The sequence below is a fragment of the Malaya genurostris genome, chromosome 2 (genome assembly GCF_030247185.1).
Source record: "Malaya genurostris strain Urasoe2022 chromosome 2, Malgen_1.1, whole genome shotgun sequence".
Classification (NCBI taxonomy): Eukaryota; Metazoa; Arthropoda; class Insecta; order Diptera; family Culicidae; genus Malaya; species Malaya genurostris.
In genome coordinates this window covers 126,475,690-126,490,219 of record NC_080571.1, presented here as the reverse complement: position 1 = coordinate 126,490,219, position 14,530 = coordinate 126,475,690, and the positions used below count along the sequence as shown (strand labels likewise).

The 14,530-nt window shown below is 35.8% G+C and overlaps 1 protein-coding gene across 1 annotated transcript in view; it reads left to right on the top strand.

The window, feature by feature from the left end:
- Positions 1-489: 489 nt before the first annotated feature.
- The window catches only part of LOC131432920 (potassium voltage-gated channel protein eag), an 80,365-nt gene continuing 66,324 nt past the window's right edge, over positions 490-14,530 (top strand). The window contains exon 1 of the mRNA XM_058599515.1: positions 490-1,125. The gene's annotated coding sequence lies outside the window, so the exon portion shown is untranslated. The remainder of the gene's footprint in view (positions 1,126-14,530) is intronic.

Genomic DNA, 14,530 nt, shown 5'->3' with positions numbered 1-14,530 from the left:
CAGCAATAATTGTAATATATAGATTAAATAAAAAAAAATATAACAGAAAATTATATGTTATTCCGTGCTACCAGGTATAGAATAGAAAAGAATATGCTATCCCGTGCTACTAAAGTTTAATGCATCTAACACAGTTCGAGTAGAAAGAATCATCTCCCACACAAGCATAAAGCTAAAGTATTATAGTTTTGGCAAAGGTGAAATCAATTAGTAAGCCGTTGGCACCTAGCCAGTATGAGGATATTGATGAACATCTCTGTCATAAATAATAAAGTTCTTCCTAGCTACAATGGTCAACCTGTTGGCCCATTTGTCAAATATCGAACGATGGCACTCAGAAACCGCAGCTGTCATTATCTTGTGATAAACATATATGGAGACACCCTGTCCGCGAAAGTCTGTACACGAACGATAGTTAGTACTGCGCCTGTGTCTACTCTTTCCGAAGGAGTGAATTTTTCGTACTTGCAGCTGTGTAGTCTACGTTCAGGGCGCAGCAGTATTAGTCGGGACAATGCGAGAAACGGTTAATCCTCATTCAGTATGTGATTCCAACAGGATTCAAATGTAAAAAGTTTGAATAATTAGTTTCAAATTTTAGTGTTTTTCATGAAACGGTTGAGTATTAAGTGAAAAAATTTCGAAAAAAGGTTTGCAACCGTCGAAACAACTTGCCATTAGTAATTTCTCCAGTCGCTCGTTTCAATCGAAGAATGATTTTTCGTCGTGACTACCGAAGATGTTCTCTTAGCAAAGGCAGAAAAAGGTTAATAGCAACTTTGCAATTAGTGTGAAATAATAGCTCGTAACATAGTGTAAATATTGTTTTTCTTAGGAAAAGTATTGAAGGGCAAGAAAATTGAGATCGTCCTTAGGATGTATTCCGCAGTGGTTAAAAAAAAGTTGAAAGAAAAAAACTGGTAGCGCTACTTGTGTGCTATTAGTTAGTTTCGTTAGCAATATGAGATGTGTTAAATGTGGGATGCGAGGAAAGTAAATGAAATAATGGGATTAAAAGTGGAAAGCTATAGTTTAATGCGGTTACAAAACACAAAATCTCATTCATTCAGAAAATCAGCAGCAGGCAGAGGCATATCGTCTGTACCTTGGCGTTCGTCCTGGAAGGTATGTAGGCAGTAAATTTATTGACCGCTTTACTTCACACGGCCTTCCTCCTCCAACTTACCTTGGTTCGCTAATTAGTTTATTGAATGGATTTTTTGACTGGAACATTGCACGCATATCCTTGAAACATTTATCGGAGTACTGGGCGGACAATGTTGCACACGGTTGCGTTCTTGGAATGTGTTCTTTTTTTCTCAGAACGTTGCTTATACATGCTTGTATTTGTGATAAGAGAACGTAAAACGTGTGTAAAAGGTCAACACAACTATTGTCCTTTGCTGTCGTCTGGTACATTCAGTGCTGAAAAGCTTTAAAGTAACAGTCGGTAGGAAGTGTGCAAATCTGATTGATTTTCGTCTACATATTCACTGTGCGTTCATATGGAAATGTTTCTGTCGAGCGTCTCATTTTCGGCCACGCAATAAATATCTAATATGTAGTGCATATAGGAAATGATTATTTGTACAGCGCACAAGCCTGAATCTAACTACCTGTCAGATCGTATAATAGTGCACCGTTACCTTTCTTATACTTCCATATTAGCGCAATTAAAATGAATGTAGATTTCGCTCCCATATGAAGAAACATAACGAATAATGGTAGTATTTGACCCATATCGGGCACTGTTATATTTCATTGAATTTGTGAAAATACTATTGAATAGAATGACTTCGACCATTAACCTTTACCTACGCAATGATAGTTTTAACATGGTGGTTGAACCTTCTACGAAACTTACTTGACTTAAATTAGTCGTCATTTAGGGGTTTTGGTATCTCAAAAGTACCGGTTTGTGCTTCGTGCACAGGACTGATTTTATTTGTTTTTACGATTTGCTTTCGATTCATAAGTGCATTAACAAAACGACCAATGCCACCTCGCGATTAAGCGTAAACCACTAAGGGACCATTCATAACACACGTAGACTCTATTAGCGGGGTGGAGTGGGAGGTGGGTAGGTTTTAGTTCGAAGTCCGCCTAGTTTCATTTTTTTATTTGAAAATAAACTTATAAATTTAATATGATCAGTATCCCGGGCAGTTCAATGCATAGGACGCTCGCCTTACAAGCCAGTTGTCGTATGTTGTACTAGCCATGCAAAGATTATGTACACTACGAATTGGCTGCGAAGTCTGTTGGAACAGAAAGGCCAAATTCCACAAAAGGAATGTAATGCCAAGAGTTTGCTTATCTAACGGGGAAAAAAGATTGGAAAATTGACGTGTGAACACAATGATGTAATGAAAACCGCGAAAATGTTACCGCAGAAACGGGACTGTAAATGAATACCATGGTGAGTAAGTACAGCGAAGTATGCTTAGTTTCGTCTAGTCAATTGGACTCATTCTCTTCATGTGTTTTTATATGCAGGATAGTTAATATGGTTCCCCGGTTAGGAGTTAGCCACGGGTTCGAGTTCCGTCTCTGCGGTAACATTTTCAAGATTTTCATTACATCGTTGTGTTCACATGTCGATTTCTAATCTATTTTCCCCGTTAGATACTCATATTGAAACTAGCTCAAGACGGCTCTACGTCCTAACAAAGATTAAAAGACAAATCGTTCGAAATTTAGTAAAACCATCCAGAAATGTTATTATTTTTGTGTTATGACGTGAAGCTATGATCAGTTTAGTTTTATTGAACAAAAGACGGATACAAGAAAGGCAAATGATTAAAATATCGAACGTAAAAATTGGCGACATACACATCATTGGGGCAAAACTCGAACACGCGTACATTTGAAATAATATTCGAAGAAAACATATTTTGTTTCCTATCGTTCATCCGATATAGACATTAGAGAATTTTGGTATCCCTTTTCAGTTTGTATATCTTGAATATATGAGAATTGATGGCAACATTTCAAGATAAAAAGCCGAATACCATTTCGTCGAAAACCAGTTCGCCAAATTTTCATAATTTGAATTGATTTAAAAAAGACAAATAAAAGATGATAGCTTTAACATCAGCTTTGTTGTAGAAAGACTCTTGAATAAAGACTGATTCGTGATCCTCAGAACGGAGTTCCCAAGAAAATTTGTTGACTTTTATAGCTACTATGCATCACAGTATTTGCTTAGGTGTATCTACCAGAAAAATATTGGCTGTATTTCCGTTTAAAGAGTGCAAATAAATAAAAATATGAAACGCGGCTTCGACACATCGTTTTTTCCGTATGCTGTCTGATCTCGCTACCGTTCGTTCGGATCTACACGGATAAAAATTCATTGTCTGTACCTTGATTAAGAAATTATGAAAATCATGATTCGTGTCCTCTCATGAGATCATACCTATTATTAATGATATTATGAGCAAAATGATTTCAAGATTGATTATGAGCAAAATGAATCATGAAAATTTTTATGGGATTTGTTTACAAAATCATCAGTGATAGGCATAGTCTCATGCGAAGTAATGTTTCATGATTTTCATGATTTCTTAATCATGGTACCGACAATAGATTTGTATCCGTGTAAATGAAGCAAAGAAATCTGGCTTTGAGTAGCCCTGGTATACGAGAGGGTTGCAGGTTTGTATGCGAGAGAACGCCGCGCTGACGGCGGGCTTTATGCCGCAGAGCCACTTTGGCTTTGGTTTTGTTGCTGTGTCACACCAATTATCCAGGAGACATTAAAACAAATAAATATTTGTGATGAATAGTTAGAATTTGTGGTTTTCTAATTAATAATGTGATGTGTTTTAATTTACCATTTCGGCGGAATGACCATTTCAGTGAAAATACCCTTTCAGCGAAACGATTTTCGATGAAATGGCATTCGGCGAAATGATCCGCTCCCGGTGATGTAAAACAACCCCAATATTTGGCTTTCTTATAAAGAAATTACCATAAACTCACTACGATTAAGATCAAACAAACTGTCTACGATTAAACTGGTCCTCGGTTACCGGATCCAAATACACCGGAAATAGTGATCTTCAAAATTTCGGAACGAAGTTCACTTCAATTCCTTGTGGATGGTTGATCCGATTTTTCTAATTTTATATTCATTTATATGAAGTCATTCAATGCATATAATTTTCAGAACGGATTCAAGAGATGACTGAATTAGTTTACACAAAAACTTAAAATTGAAATGAAATGTATTATTAAGACAAAACTGCTGTTAAATTTCATCCGCATCCGACTTCCGGTTCCCGATTCACCAGTAGATGAGCGTACAGTACAGCTTCAATCATTTATATAAATGACTACGAAGAAGAATATAAAATTTTCACCTACATAGCATTTGGTACGTCTTGTTTTCATTTGATTTGAATGTAAAGTACTATAGCATCCTGTTAGTTTATGGTTGAACTAACCTACTTTGGTTATAAGGGTCTCAAATTTCTGTTCCAAGACACATCAATTGCATTGTGGGATTTATATCGATTTCTCATATACTGATTTGTAAAAATTTTGCCACACTAGATCGACTGAAACAAGCTCTTCAGTTAGCATTTTCTGTATAAAGAATTACGCAGTACAATTTTCCCTTTTCCAAATTTCATTTTCCCAAATACACCGAAAACCTTAACCCTCAGCGTACAATGACGTTAGGCTAACCCCACGATTTTTGTTCGTGTCTTGCCATTCCAAAATTGAGCACAAGAGAGTCCCACTAGATTACCTCCAATCGGCATCACCATTGGCTGCTTGGATATCATTCTGTACGTATCCAACGTTGCGCGTAGGGCTACTGTCATCCCATTGTACGATACGTAGTAAAATCCCATGTGTTTTTATCAAAATCATTCGCTTTTACGTTGCTTATATGAAAAATAGCGTATTTCATAATTTTGTAACCTTAAACCCCGTTTTTGCGTACAAATGTTTGTTCGCTCAAAGAATGGCCGCACCAAGTCTGTGCTCAAACGAGTTCTAGGAAAAATGTTTGAAATGATCCCAAGTTGAAATTTAAACCTGTTAAAATTGGCATGTTTCATAAATGCTACAGAATAGTTATTTTTGTTGGATATTTTAGACCAATAATCTTACTCGTTTCAGTAACAAATGTGAAAATCATTCATTTCACTGTTTGTGAAATCAACTCTAAAACCTGAAGGTATAAAGTTAAACATTGGTTCGAGAATCGACACAGAAAAACAAAAGCTATAGGCGATCAAAGTCAGGTGGGGTTACCATTACCGCATTTTTACGCTACGGGAGCTTTTGGAGGTATATACGCTGATGGTTAATCTTTTCGAAATACATAACATTTTTCTAGACAACAAACTTTCTCGAAAGGACACGGCTTTCCGACCTTATCGAGCATCTCTGCAAATCGAATAAATAGGAAGATGGAGCAATCAGAAAAACCTCTTTATTGGATTGCACTTGTCAGTTTTCTTTTCTCTATAACAACATAGAGTTAGTTATTTCCTGAAGATCTTTTAATTTGTCTCTATTTTGTGTGCAACCATATACAAGCAGGTTCTTTGGTGCTATAAACCTCAACAGATATTTGTTCTTATGAATTATAAATTTAAAAAAGTATAACATAATAATAATTTTAATCTATGTCGGGATCTTTAATCATAGGGGAGATTGAAGCTTACCGGCACCTTTCATTTTAAGCTTATAACTTCTGACTAAGTGCACATTATGCGGACATATTTACATCAATGGGAAGCTAGAGTCTCTAGCTAACAACTGATTAAGATACTAAGTTGATTCATTTGATTGAAAAAAAACTTTATTATCAATTTAGTAAAGTGATAAGTTTTGGCCATTTCAAAAAAGGTGTTCTGTTAACGGCACCCCAAGAAATTTTGCTGAAAATGGAAAAATATAAGTAAAGACTGCAATTATACAAAAAAAAACGAAGGCGTTTTGGACAAAAGTCTTCACTGTCTGATGGTGACTTCGCCTTGACTCTCTTGGCCGATGATTTAGATGGTGGTGCCTTTGGTGTTGATTTGGCCGGTCTCCCACGTTTTTTTTCTTAGCTGGAGCATCTGCAAATAAAGCCGTATTTTAGAAATTTCAAGCACACTAAGGATTTTTTATACGGGGTTACATACCGTGTTAAAAATCATGTAAAACTTAACCTTGTTAACGTAACGTAATTATTCAAAAAACCGCAGATTTGGTTATATATTTGTTTTGTTTTTGTCCAAATTCTATTGTTATTTGACAATAAAAACTAAAAACCAGCTTGAGGTCACTAAAAGGATTTAACCATCCTCGATGAAATACATCGGATGACACTTTCAATAATAACCAATATTCGAAAATGGTAGAGTATAGCACATTTCACATCGATTCAGAGTGTACAGAACCAGTGCATGGCTGGTGCTACGATTCTACTGACACTACGAATCCTTCCAGGTCGGGGCTCGAACATACGACAACTGGTTTGTTAAACCACCAACCCGGAAAAAAGGTTTTATATCGTAGATATTTCTAGCAAATTTTCAATTATTTATTCCAGTTACCAAACTATTGAGAGAGCATGGCCACGCCAATCAATCTTTTGGAGGGGCGAAAAGTGCCGATCCTACTGTCTGAATAATGCTATACGAAATTTCAGGTAAACGAAAATACGTTGGTACAATTTAGAAACTTCAAGTAGAGAAAGGTTGGCAACACCACCCAAAAGCACTTTCACTACTAATGAAGCTTGAGAAGAGGTTCTTTTCAATCCCGAAGATGCGATTTGTGTAAACAGTAACGGTCTTCCAAATGACTATAACTAAGTGGAAAGACATGAGTATTGAATGTACAAGTTGTCATGCGATCAATATAAAAAGTATATATTCAATATAAAAAGTTCTACATGCAATTCGGTAAAAAATTAAATATTCTAATCAGTTTATGTGTACTTGTCTGACAATTCGTGTACTGTGCGTGTCTCTAAACTGACACGATCTGCTCTAATAGAGGTGTATATATTCCTCTAAATTGATTAGAATACTTGAATTTTAACGGATTTTGCATTAAATTCTTATGTAGAACTTTTTATATTGAACGTATGAAAACTTGATATTGAATTGTCATCAATTGATTAATAAGATTAAAATAATTTGTCAAACGTAATTTATTTCAAAGAATTTTATCAGATTTAATTTTATAACTCTTTTGTAAAAATCTGGTCAAAATGGATCAATGCTCTACAAGGATTCACAATTTCATTACCTGGAAATGCAATCATTATATGAAACATAGAAATAATAATAAAACAAACTTTGGTGATTTGTTAAAAATGCTGCTTCAGCAAATGGCAGTGTTTTTTTTTACTTTCTCTTCCGATTGCTGCGGTACGACTGTAATTCTTTCTCTTCCGATTGCTGCGGTACGATTATAATTCTCTCACCAATTTCACAATTCTCAGTCGATAACTTTAGATCTGACCCAGAGTAGTTTTCTCAAGCAAACAATTTTCATGACACTAAGGTAGGTTTGCACTAAAACGGGAGATGTGAGCGAACCGGATAGAAAAATCAAGTTCGAATTCGACCCGAATTTCAGTTCAATGGGATTGAACCAACGTTCGGAACAGGCTTCAAACAAATGACTTAATTGCAGTTAGAGTGGAAGCTGGGTTAAGTTCGACATCCAGCGAAAAAGACATGAGAGATTGTCTTAATCGTTTTAGGCATATGTGAGTAAAATGAGCGAATAAAAAAGTGCGGTTTGTCTATCACGTAACTCATATTTTTTTTTTATTTATTCATTTATTTTATTGTTTTTGGAGCAGGGATAAGCCCTCTGGAGATAAGTTATTATCAATCTATCACTATGTCTTCAACAGGCATAACACCTTCTCATTTTTTGTAGAAACATATTACAGAATATCCAAATAATACATTTCATGTTATTAACTATTATCTGCATAATTAAATTCTTAGCACTGACGATAAATTTTTAAAGAGATAGTTATCTTTAACAGCGATTAAAACGTCGACCAATACTGACAAACGACTCGTTGTGGCCACAGTTGGTTCTAGAGGAAGGAATGTGCAGGACAATGACGACGAATATTAAAATCTAGCAAACATAACGAGCAATCTGTTCGTGATTTGTGAAGATCAGTTATGCAAACTGCCTTGAACACATTTCTGCGGACGGATAGTAAATCGAGATCTATGAGCTAGCAACGATCTTGGTAACTCGGAAAATTTAGGGGGTCTCTCCATGGTAGTTGGTAAAACGCCAAACGAATATATTTATGCTGAACCAAAGCACAATATAATGCTTTTAGGCAATATATATTTTTGAACTCTTTCATCACACGAAAGACGAACCCTATCAGCCTCTAGGCTTTATTGATAGTATATTCAATGTGTCGCTTGTAATACATTTTCTAATACAAGATAACTCTCAAGTATTTAATATACGACTCTCGTCTATGAACGGTAAGATCGTACAGTGGAATCCGATCATAGAATGTTTGCTAGTGAAAGAAATAACAGAACATTTTGAAGCAATCACGGTCATTCGGTTTACTCTACACCAGTTATATTTCCGAAACCGGTCTTCTGTTTGCGCTTCGAATTCAATCAATGACCCAATAGTAGTTTCAAACGAGCTTGAAGCAGTTGAAATTAAATCAGCAATCTTCTAAAAAATTGAGCAAATAGAGTAAGTGTATAAAGGTACCTAAAACTTCCACGCCTGATTTTCCAAAAATTTTTGATAAGATATAAAGTTGAGGAACTTCCGGTGAGAAGTTTTAAAATATTATGCATTTAAAGAAACAGCTGTATCGGTTCGGACATTGACGATAAAACTCCAACTGTCCTGAATTGTAACGGGAGTTTTATTAGAAGTTTGTTTTTTCAATAGGGATTACTCTATTGTCTGAAAGTTGTTTTGACAGTGTAAAGTAACGTCTCTACTAAGTATTGTTTGGCAAATCATCGTGAATACGTTAACTCCATGACAACGCTTAAAATTTTTTTTGCAAAATTAGTGTTCAATTAAAACTGTTTATAGCGTGAAATTCTCTACAGTGATGAGGCGCATTTTTGGTTAAATGAATACGTCAGCAAGCAAATTGTCGTATTTGAAACAAAGATAATCCACACGCCTTTCAAGGCTAATGGAATCATCGGTCCTTTTTTCTTTAAAAATGAAGAAGGGCGACGCGCAACCGTGAATGGAAATCGAAACAGAACCATGATCAATGAATTTTTGTTGCCAAGTCTTCAAGATACGGATGTGGACGAAATGTGGTTTCAACAGGATACTGCCACTTGTCATACAGCGGCCGAAATAATCGACTTATTGAAAGAACATTTTAACGACAACATTAGTTCAAGAGATGATGGAACGGTGAATTGGCCTCCGCGTTCATGTGATTTGACGCCACTCGATTATTTTTCTTGGGTCATTACGTTATTACTTGACGTCATTGGTTTATTTCTGGTTTACAGAATAAACCAGCAACGATTGATGCTTTTTACGCGGATTTTCGAAGTTACGCGCTTGTTTTCACGAGATTTTTCATTTATCCGGTTTTATTGTTTTGTTTTACAAATGCAAGAAACGTCAAGATCTGGTGTTATCCCGAACAAATTTTAAAGTCAACTCTCTGACACTTTTCGATTTAAAAAGAAAATAGGTTACACCAAATTTTGAAGTTTCATTCTATGGCATTTGGTATAAAAAAAATCGATTTCGGATATCTCAAAATTTTTTCTCTGTCCTAAAGTCCACTTTTTTACGCGAAATTTTGAAGTTACGCGGTTTTTTACGCCGATTTACAAATTTGCGCGATTTTTTTGCGCGGTTTTTTAACGCGGTACGTATCCCCCGTGTAAAAAAGATTTCAGTGTATAAAAAAATATACCACATGAATAGACATCAATTGCAACTGAGAATCTAATGCCGTTTTCGTTTTTAAACTGCAGTACACCGGTGCAGTACTACCAAAGATAAATAATAAAGACATGTACGTGCTTATAAATATTTTTTAAAAATGTGGTTTGTGTCCGGTACCTTCTGAAATGACCGCACTCACTGCTTGGTGGAGCGCGAGATTAATTGCATTGTTATCATTTCAACCAAAGTGTGCCATAAAATCTCAATATATACAAATGAGCTACCGAATCGAAAGAGTTCTCACGGTTTGACATTTGCATTATGGATGTATGATGGGAACTCAGCAGTGCAACCAATTTATCACCATTGGTGCCAGTATCACGGAGGACCGTAGATGTGCGCCAAAAAAAGATCGTGACTGTCATGTCTGGAAATTCGTTTGTGGTGCTACACCATGACATGAATAAACGAACAAAAATGATGAAAACATAAACAGTAACCCTTGACTACAATAAACGATTCCATTGCATAGAGCTACACCGAACTTTTGATGAGTGCTACACCAGTGGTATCGGTGCAGAAAAAGTGTAGCACTGGTGTAGTGCAATTGGTAAAAACGAACGGTTTCAGTGCAGATTTCGCTACACCGGTGTAGTGCAATTAAAAACGAAAACGACATGAATATATTCATCATACTTAAACATTATTTTAGTAGTTTTCATTCTTAGTGTATTTATTCGAAGAACATTTCACTACCGAACAAAAAAATTATGCATTTGTGTACAAGAATTACTTGTTTCTGAAAATCGCCGAAAGATATGAAAGTCATTTTTTACATTCCGAAGCAACACTTGGTTGATATTCATCTGACGTATTTCACAAGAGACTGACGTAGTGAAACAAATACTCATAACATCGAACATTTCTTCGTTTTTAATTTACTAATTAAAGCGATGATATCGAGCTAATATGTCACTCACTTCCTCAAAATCATCGTCTTACTGAGAGAAAGCCAGTAAGCCAACACAGCATTTTGGATTTATAGTAGCCGAAAAGAGACGCTGCAGAAAAAACCGCAGCTAATTCAACATAAACATTGTCATATTTTCGACGCATTTAGCGATTCGACGCTTGTTGTTTAGTTTCAAATAATAATTGAACTGCAACTGCAGGTGAACCGAGTTCAGCGAGGGGTCCTTTTTGAATGATACATGAAAAATCATAGACCATTCCATCTTGTGTTCATTTTTGGTATTAGAAAATTGAAACCATTGGAACAAAATTGAATGAGCTGTAAAAGTTCAAGATCTCAAACTCAAAAATAAGTTCAAAACCTGAAACTTGTTGTGTTTAACAATGCCTGTGTAATGTTTGAATTTGTTTGTGTATGATTGTTTATCTCATGTCATGTCACTCATTATTCACAGAGATATATGCATCGATTTTCACAAACATAAGTTTACACGAAAGAATCAAACAGTCCGTTGTTGCGTTTTATGTGTAAGATGTAGAACCATCTTATTAGAGTCTAAAGTTTTTAGGCATTTTCGATTCAAGCATAAAATTCTCTAACATCCATCAAGAAGAACGTCCCAATGATAGTTTTCGAGCAGTCACCAACCCAAACGGTCACCTTTCATTCGAGCACCGGTAATCTACTACAGACTCATGCTTCACTGCTCAATGACGTGCCAATCTTTCAAAATTGAATTGTGACATTTCATTAATACCATTGCCAGAAGGTAGGAATCAGCATAAAAAAATTATCCTCTTTTAAATTTTTGTGGGTATTTCAAACAGCTTCTACAATACTCATACTCACCAGAATTCGTAGGTTGTAGAAAAAACCCGCATGATTGATCGGAAAAACCTTCAAATCATATAATTAAATCGTACAAACTTTACTGCATTTGAGATTGTGTTCTATGTTTAGCTGATTTTCTTGGTATATTTTCCCGATTTCCTAGGTCATTGTGTTTCAAATCTACACTTTTTAAACCTTCATATCTATACTGGCCCTAATAGGAGTTCCCGTTATTCCAACCAATACCAAGAACATGCATTGAGTATCAAGCTAATATACGGTCGCGACTGGGTGAAAGTGCGATTTTATGTGTAAAGGATAAAGACGAAGAAGTTTTGCATAAGCAACCTACATCAAGGTACAATTTATAGACTGTGAAGATTTATGAAAGTACATATGTATGCCAGTCCCACCTTGAACGATTCAACTTGAATCCGTCGCTCGCTCGTCTGCTTGTGCATTTGATTTTGCAAGGGAACTCAAATGGCTTCCGCCCGAGGTCATGGAGAAGGACGGTATGTTCTGTTCCGTCGTTTGAACACAAGGGATTCTCGTGGCAAGATATAATCAAAGCTACACCGTTATACGACAATCATGATTGTTGGTGCAATTAGGTCTAGAAAACCACAATCATGGTTGAATCGACTTATACGTTTGTTTCAATAATAGGATTATTTTTTCGATACGATAAATATCACGGACATCAAATAAAAAATGTGGGCTCTTGGTGAACGCAGGTACAGAAAATGCTATTATTTACTGTTTGTTTACTTATTTACTCTAGACTGACTACTGACATAGTTTAATTTCTAAAATACAAACTATGCGAATAATTTCAGTTCGTTTCAAAAAAATCTTTTGCGAATTTCATGAAGAAATTTTTCATTATCTATACAGAAATGAAAAAGTAGAATCTCTTAAATAATATAATTATTTTGTGATCTTCTTTTCTCTGTATAAGTGCTTTGATTTCCTATATCCTTTCATTTAGACATAGACAAAGTACATGAAAAGCAGGGGCTCGAGAGAAGATAGTTTCAGCCATCCATTACGAGTTCTGATTGGTGGTAATGAAATCAAAATGGTTGACGATTTCGTGTACTTGAGTTCATTGGTGACTGCCGATTATGATACCAGCAGAGAAAGTCAGAGAAGCATCTTGTCACGAAATCGTGCTTACTTTGGAATTCACAGCACGCTTCGATCGCGCAAAATTCGCCGTCGAACAAATTCAACTATCTACAAAACTCTGATTAGACCGGTTATACTCTACGGGTACGAATTCTGGACAATACTTGTGGATGGTCAATGTGTACTGGGTGTTGCGAACCATCTATGGCGGAGTACGCATTGAAGACGGTACGTGGAGAAGACGAATGAATCATGAACGGCCAAGGTCGGGCGGTTCCGGTGGGCCGGGCATATTGGTAGAATGTCGTAGAACAACCAGGTTAAAATGGCGTGCCTGTCGGAGATTTTTTTCAAATTCCAGCTTCAGTAGGATATTCTCCGTATCAAAAAACGGATAATACATTATCAGTTAAAATATTCATTCACTAAGTACATGAATAAATGACAAAATAAATAACTAAATTATCAAATAACCATACGAATAAAATAAACAAATAAATATAAAATAAATAAGGTTTGTTCGCGACCAAATCTGGAAAGACTAAATTTGTAATAAAACTTTTCTTTATTCATCTGATTGTGCATTTATTTATAATTATTAATTTCAGTTACTTAATTAGGCTACATGAAGAAACTACGAACTTTTGAGTTTAGTCCAGCTATTGGGGTTTGTGCAGACTTCTCTGCAACCTCTCTTCATGTTGCATGGCAGCATGAAAAGATATTCCGGAAAGCTGCTTAAAGTTATGTTTCATTGTCAACTTGCGAGCCCGGGTTTCTATTCATCTCTATGGTTCGGTACAGTTTTCATTTTGAACAACTTCATACCTTGCATGTGCTTGAAAGTAAGCACAAAAGTAAGATTTGGCCTCTTCTGCAATATTTGATTCACCCTCGCGTCCTTTTGGTGGTGTCTGAGATCTGTTTTTTGATCCCGCTTCCAGCCTTCCTGGCTATTGTCAAACGTATACCAAAAGATTTAGGACCGTTATAGACAGTGCATGCACGAAATCCAAGCTTGCTGTTCGCACTTGCTCTTTTTTTTTAGTCCCGGTTTGGTGGTTCAATGCATAGGACACTGGTCTTACAAGTCAGTTGTCGTATGTATGTTCGAGCCCCGATCTGGAAGGGTTCTTAGTATCAGTAATATCCATAGTACTAGCCATGCAATGATTCTGTACACTAAGAATCGGCTGCGAAGTCTGTTGAAACAGAAAGGCCAATTTCCACAAAAGGAATGTTATGACAAGACTTTGCTTTGCTTCTTTTGACGCCGATCCAAAAGCTTGTAGTATCAGTATGTGATTTTACAAAATGGACAGATGGACATCAGTCTACGAAACATTCCACGCATTCCATTTCCATTTTGATAAAATATTTTCAGAGATATACGTATTTAGGAGTGTCAAGAACAAGCCAAACTAAGATATAAAAATAACATTTTTAGCGGTAAGTGAAATTAACTTAATCGTTATAAACGAAAATAAATTCTATTTAATTACACAATACAATACTAAAAAATCTTTCTATTTTGCCACCAATGTCACGAAATAGTAACAGACACAGATACTAGTATTTCGGTGTGCTATTTGTAACCTTCATCATTGTATCAGCAACAAACTTACAAATATTTATACAGGGTGATTTTTTAAGAGCTTGAGAACTTTTTTAAACAATAAAACGCATAAAATTTGCAAAATCTCA